Source organism: Acanthopagrus latus, chromosome 18 (assembly GCF_904848185.1).
Source record: "Acanthopagrus latus isolate v.2019 chromosome 18, fAcaLat1.1, whole genome shotgun sequence".
Lineage (NCBI taxonomy): Eukaryota > Metazoa > Chordata > Actinopteri > Spariformes > Sparidae > Acanthopagrus > Acanthopagrus latus.
The window spans coordinates 4,069,171-4,074,641 of NC_051056.1; the positions used below are offsets into that span (position 1 = coordinate 4,069,171).

The following is a 5,471-nucleotide window of genomic DNA, read 5'->3' on the forward strand; positions in this document are numbered from 1 at the left end:
TCTGACAATAAACAAAAAACTACCACAATAAAACAACACAAATTATTACATTCGGATCATACCATTATTGCTATGCCTTATGTTGTCCCAGAATAATGTAATATAATGTAATGTAATGTAATATATTCTGTCCAGTCTGTGGTAGCTTGAAAGTTCATTCCACCAGTGCACTATTACTGGGGGTTCAGATTCTTTCCATTTTAAAGTTATACATTTCCTGGCTGCCAACATAGCAAGATCTATGTACCTACTTTAATGTTTATTCCACTTGTCAAACATACTAGTTCCCAAAAGACATGAACAAGGTGACAATGGAATGGATACATGTAAACACTGAGATATTAACTGGATAACAGAATTCCAAAAAAAGGAGAGTGAGTCACATGACCAAAACATATGAAAATCTGTTCCTTATGGTTTTTTACAAGGCCAGCAGAGAAAAGACATCTCACGGTTCATTTTATGTAGTTTCTCTGGAATGTAACAAATCCCATGTATCATCTTAAATAAAGCTAGTTTATGCCTTAAATTGTAAGAGCATTTATGAACTTGCCTACAAACGTAAGACCAAACCTCTTTCTGAATTTCCATATGAAGATCTTGTTAACACTTTTGTCTTACATTATCAGTATTCACGAGAGAACAATCAATAAAGACATAATGTAATTTAGAAATAACGTTCCTGCTTCTTACTGTTTAATATAGCATCAATTTCTGATGGAGTGGGTTCTTGAATAGAGCCATTTTCAATATTTAATGCACGTCTTATTTGAAAGGGTGGTAAAGGAGGTAATCCATATCTCTGTTGCAGCTGAGCAAATGAAAGAAATGTCCCATCAAACAGATGACAAAAGTCTTGGATACCTTTATCATACCATAATTTGAAAGTGTCATCCATACAGCATGTCATACTTGGGTTCTTCCAAATTGGAGAAAAAGGAGAAAGAGAAATCTTATAGTTTAACAGTTTATGAGACAATTTCCAAATTCTGAGGAAGTTTAGAATAACAGGATTCTTGGAAACTTAATCCACTACTTTGAACTCAATGTATGGTAAATGTTCCAAACTGTATGGATAAATATCTAGGGATTCTATTATTTTCCATGAACATGAAATATTTGGAAACCATTGTTTAAACTGGGTAAGCTGAGATGACAGAAATTTAATAATGAATGTTGGGAAGCTTCAGGCCACCAGACTCATATGGCAAATGTAACACTGACATACGAATTTGTGGGGTTGTGGGGTTGTTCCATATAAAGAAAGACAGGACTTTTTTAAAAAAAAGGATTGTGGTGGAGTATTCAGAAGATTTTTAAATGAATATAAAAAACTTAGGCAACACAGACATTTTAACTATGTTAACTCTGCTAATCACAGAAACTGGAAGATGACCGATTCTCTTTATTTCCTCTGATATTTTACTAATGGAAGATAATTCAAACCATGTAGTTTTCTGAAAACAGACCAAATAGTTTTCTTGTCTAAAACTAACCAAACTGAGAGTGTGACTGACAGGACCAGTGGTCATGTTGTCTGGCGAGTCGCTATTGGTCTTACGCTGGACTGAGTCGGTTTTGGAGTTGGCTTCAAGTGGCCATTGGAGGAACTGCAGCTTTCTTTATTTTTCCGGCATGAACATTTATGAACAGTGTAATGTAGAATTGCTTTTTCAAAAGTAATTCTCATAGATTTGAAAGAGTGATGTCTCAGCCTGTCACATTACTGTCACCTTGCAGGTTGTTAATCCCAACTGAGCTTCACACATGCAAACATAGCCAGTTGTGTTTATTAGCATGCAACCTAACCACAGGTACCACTACTGCTAAAACCCCAGGTCTTTGTGATAGTAAACACAAACTGTACTTTTCTGCTTGAGGAAAAATAAATGCTTCCTAAGTATCCCTCCATCCATCTATGTTCCACCGCTTATCCTAATTAGACTGCAGGGGCAGCAGCTGAAGCAAAGTTTCTGGGTCTGATGAAGGTCTCTTACCAGTTAAACATGCCCCAGAGGCCCCCAGAAAGACTCAGTACTTAGGCTTTTTAAAAATGTTTGTTGTAGTTAATGTTATTAAGTAATTAATTACTGGGTGTTTAAGTTTCGTGATATTCAAGAACATGAAAGTGCTTTTTGCACATTAATTTACAAAGCAACTTGTGTGACTAGGATTTAAGCATACTTGTGTGTTCTGTACAGTTAAATCATGAGAGTAAAAGTACAGCAATAAGTACATGCATCGGTTATAAGAGCCTGAGTCTAACTGCTGTCATACTGTCACTATTGGACGGCTGAATGCCTAAAACGTGACGAACTGCTTGTGCGTTTGAGGGAGGTCTGTGATTTAGTCGTTCCTGAAAACAGTCTAGCTGAGCCGCCACACAGAAACAAAACCCTGATGGAGGGTTACAGGCTGTAATTACACTGACACAGAGCACAGCCCATGAGCTCACTGCCTGACCGCCAGGACTTCAGGCTCAGTTTGTAGGGATTTGTAAAGGACACGCAGTCGTCCACAATAGGTGTCTGAAATCAGCCACAATCACATCCAGAGGAGGAACGTGAAGACAGATCATACTGTGGTCAGACAAAATCTGGACAGGTGATGAAAGAACATTTTGTTCCTGCATGTGGTTTGATTTTATCATCCGCAGATACAACAGATGAAAGCACACAGTTCGAATGGACTGATGGTCATCGGCGTACGTTTATCTATTTATTTTTTCAAATCTCTCAAAGCTTAGAGGCAGTTGGAAATGTGTAGAGAAACATCACAATCATAACTGATAAAACTGATCAGCTGTTTTCCAGTCAGCTGATTCTTCTAAAGCCCTGTTAGGTAAACACAGCTTCACATAAACTCTTATGCTGTGCAGTCAAAGATTCTTTATGTAGCTTTATTTCAGCTGCTAGTGGAAATCCTAAATTCAGGGTTGAACTTCGGTTGAATGCTTTTGAAAAATTTCTGTTTGATGGAAAGCTGCAGCCATAAATAAATCATTAGTAACACAGATTAAATGAAGAACTGGATTTAAAAAAAAAAGGCAGTGTGGATTTAGATGATTTTCTGGGCTGAAGCAGAGGATAAATCTCTGCGCTGAATCAAAGCAGCAGACGTCAGCAGCTGCAAAGAGTTTGGTGACGTGTAGACCAGTGAGCTCGGACACAGTGTACCGACAGCAGACACATACACATACACACACACACACACACACACACACACACACACACACACACACACACACACACACACACACACACACACATTGCTGGACACATCAGAGGCCGTGTCTGCAGGCTGTGCAGTAAAAGTCAGAAAACATCAATCTTATTTTTACACTGGAGTGGATGGAGTGGTGGATTTCTGCTTCGTCTCATTAGTCTGAGAATACAACCACTTCCTGCCAGACAGAAACAACTTTCAGAACTTTTCTTCATACTTAAAAGAAAACAGAAGCCCTTCATTTTATGAATCAAAACGTCTTTATACATGAAGTGTATAATACAGGGAAATATGATGGGATTAACATTAAAGGATAAACAGCTCAACAAAGCGAAGCCCTTAATGCTCTTCAGTCAGCTCTAACATAAATCCTATAGGCTTTAATTTAAGGTTGACATAGAGTAAATGCCAGTTATTGCACAATTAAGGAAAACTGAGACATTAAACTTTGAGAATGAAAGGACTGAGATTATTTGAAGCAGTGTGTACAATGAATGGAATGATTCAGGTATTTATGAGCTTATATTTCCTTTTTCTAGGATTTGACCTCAAGTTTAAGGAATTGAGAACTTTTTCCTACACGTTAAACACTAAAAATATATTTATGGAGTAATGAAAAATGGGGGAACAACGCTGATGATTGAAATGTGTCTTTCTGGTCTTTTTTTGGCTTCTGCTTTGCAGGTTCATGCACGCTTCTCTGTAAAAGGCTAAATAGCTACCTGAAATGTAATCTCCTTCAGCAGAAGCCCGACAGGCATAACAGCCGACTCCCGCTAGCTTCAGGACTGTTGAAAAGGCCAACTGAACATTAAATGTCACAATATTTGAGTCCAGGGTTCAGAGAACTGTAATGAACTTAAACTTCCGTAAAAAGGGAATCACGTTCACACCATTTAGCAGGCTCAGAGTTGTTGACCAAGCATTCATCAATCAGGACTGTGTGATATCAGCGCCCAGGGCCAAACCTGACATTATAGGCTCTACTTATTAGTGTAATTAATCTTTGCTTGTTTGGTCGTTACAAGCTTGTTACGATGTCGTCTTGGCTACTCCAGCAGATTCTGCTTCCACTGCCTCCACTCCTCCATCAGATAAAAGCACATACAGTACATGTATAAGTGTTTGTGTTCATGTGCATGTATGTACATGTTCAGCCGGGTCTGTTTATGTCTGCTTTCATGTGTTTGTTCTGTCTCCTTCTTGTCCTGTGTTTATGTGTGTGTGTACATTACATGCATCTCATTCCAGGTGACGAATAAAAGAAGAAAAGATCACGTTGATAGCAGGACTTCTAGATAATCCATATCACATTCTGGTATGATCTTTCTGAGCTATCTGAGTCAGATTCAGGTACTCTTTCAGTTTTGCAAATCTAAACTCGAATCGTCTTCGTCCTCGCCAAAACAAGGAAGCTAAACCGGGCAACCATCAATGCCACGTGGCTTTGTGTTGTTGGTTTTCAAACATGTCCCAACATTGGTTGTTCATGCCACGTGTGACTACAGAGTTGGAGTCTTAAAGTGTGTCCATGACTGTGATACAATCACACATCTTTTATTTGTGTTAACTGTGCTTGATTTGCTTTATCAGGGCCCCCACCTACTTGTTTGCTAGATTTATTTTGACGAGACAAAATACACTCATAATTTTTATCGGGACATGGAGTTTGCAACCCAGTTGCAAGAATAATGTTGACAGTGTCTGTGTTTCTGAAAAACACCAACATGTTGCACCTTTTTATTTCTTTGGCTTCAATTTTAAAGTTTTTGTTGTCACAACTCTGTTATGATCTGGTTAGGTTCAGGCACAAAAAAACAATTGTTTTGGGTTTGGAAATCGATTTTGTTTTGTCTTAAATCAGCTGAATTTGTTATCACAAACTTGTGGAAAATGCCTTGTTTAAAATATCCAGTGGTTTTACGCTTGAAAATGTGTAAATATCATCTCAAGCAGTGGTTTCTGTCTTGCCAGCCTTCTCATCCCCGAAAATGACAAACATTTCTTTTAGGGTTTGGAAAAGGTCATGTTTTGGCTTAAAATATGCCTGAATTTGTTGTCACAAACATGTCTGGAAATGTCCCGTGGTCTGGTTAAATATATCCAGTGGCTTCATGCTTTCAATGTGGAAATGTCTGGATCACAGTCTCTGGCTTGCCAGCTTTCTCACTTACCTGTGTAGGAATGAAATCACTTGGTTAGGGATAGAAAGAGATCATAATTGGATTAAAATAATTGAAGTTGTT

General features: G+C 38.2%; 1 long non-coding RNA gene across 1 annotated transcript; it reads left to right on the top strand.

Moving 5' to 3' along the window:
- The first annotated feature begins 3,517 nt into the window (after positions 1-3,517).
- Positions 3,518-4,056, top strand: LOC119007188. Its single transcript, XR_005071058.1, has 2 exons — positions 3,518-3,733; positions 3,910-4,056. It is a non-coding gene; the product is annotated as an uncharacterized LOC119007188 (long non-coding RNA).
- The last annotated feature ends 1,415 nt before the right edge of the window (positions 4,057-5,471 follow it).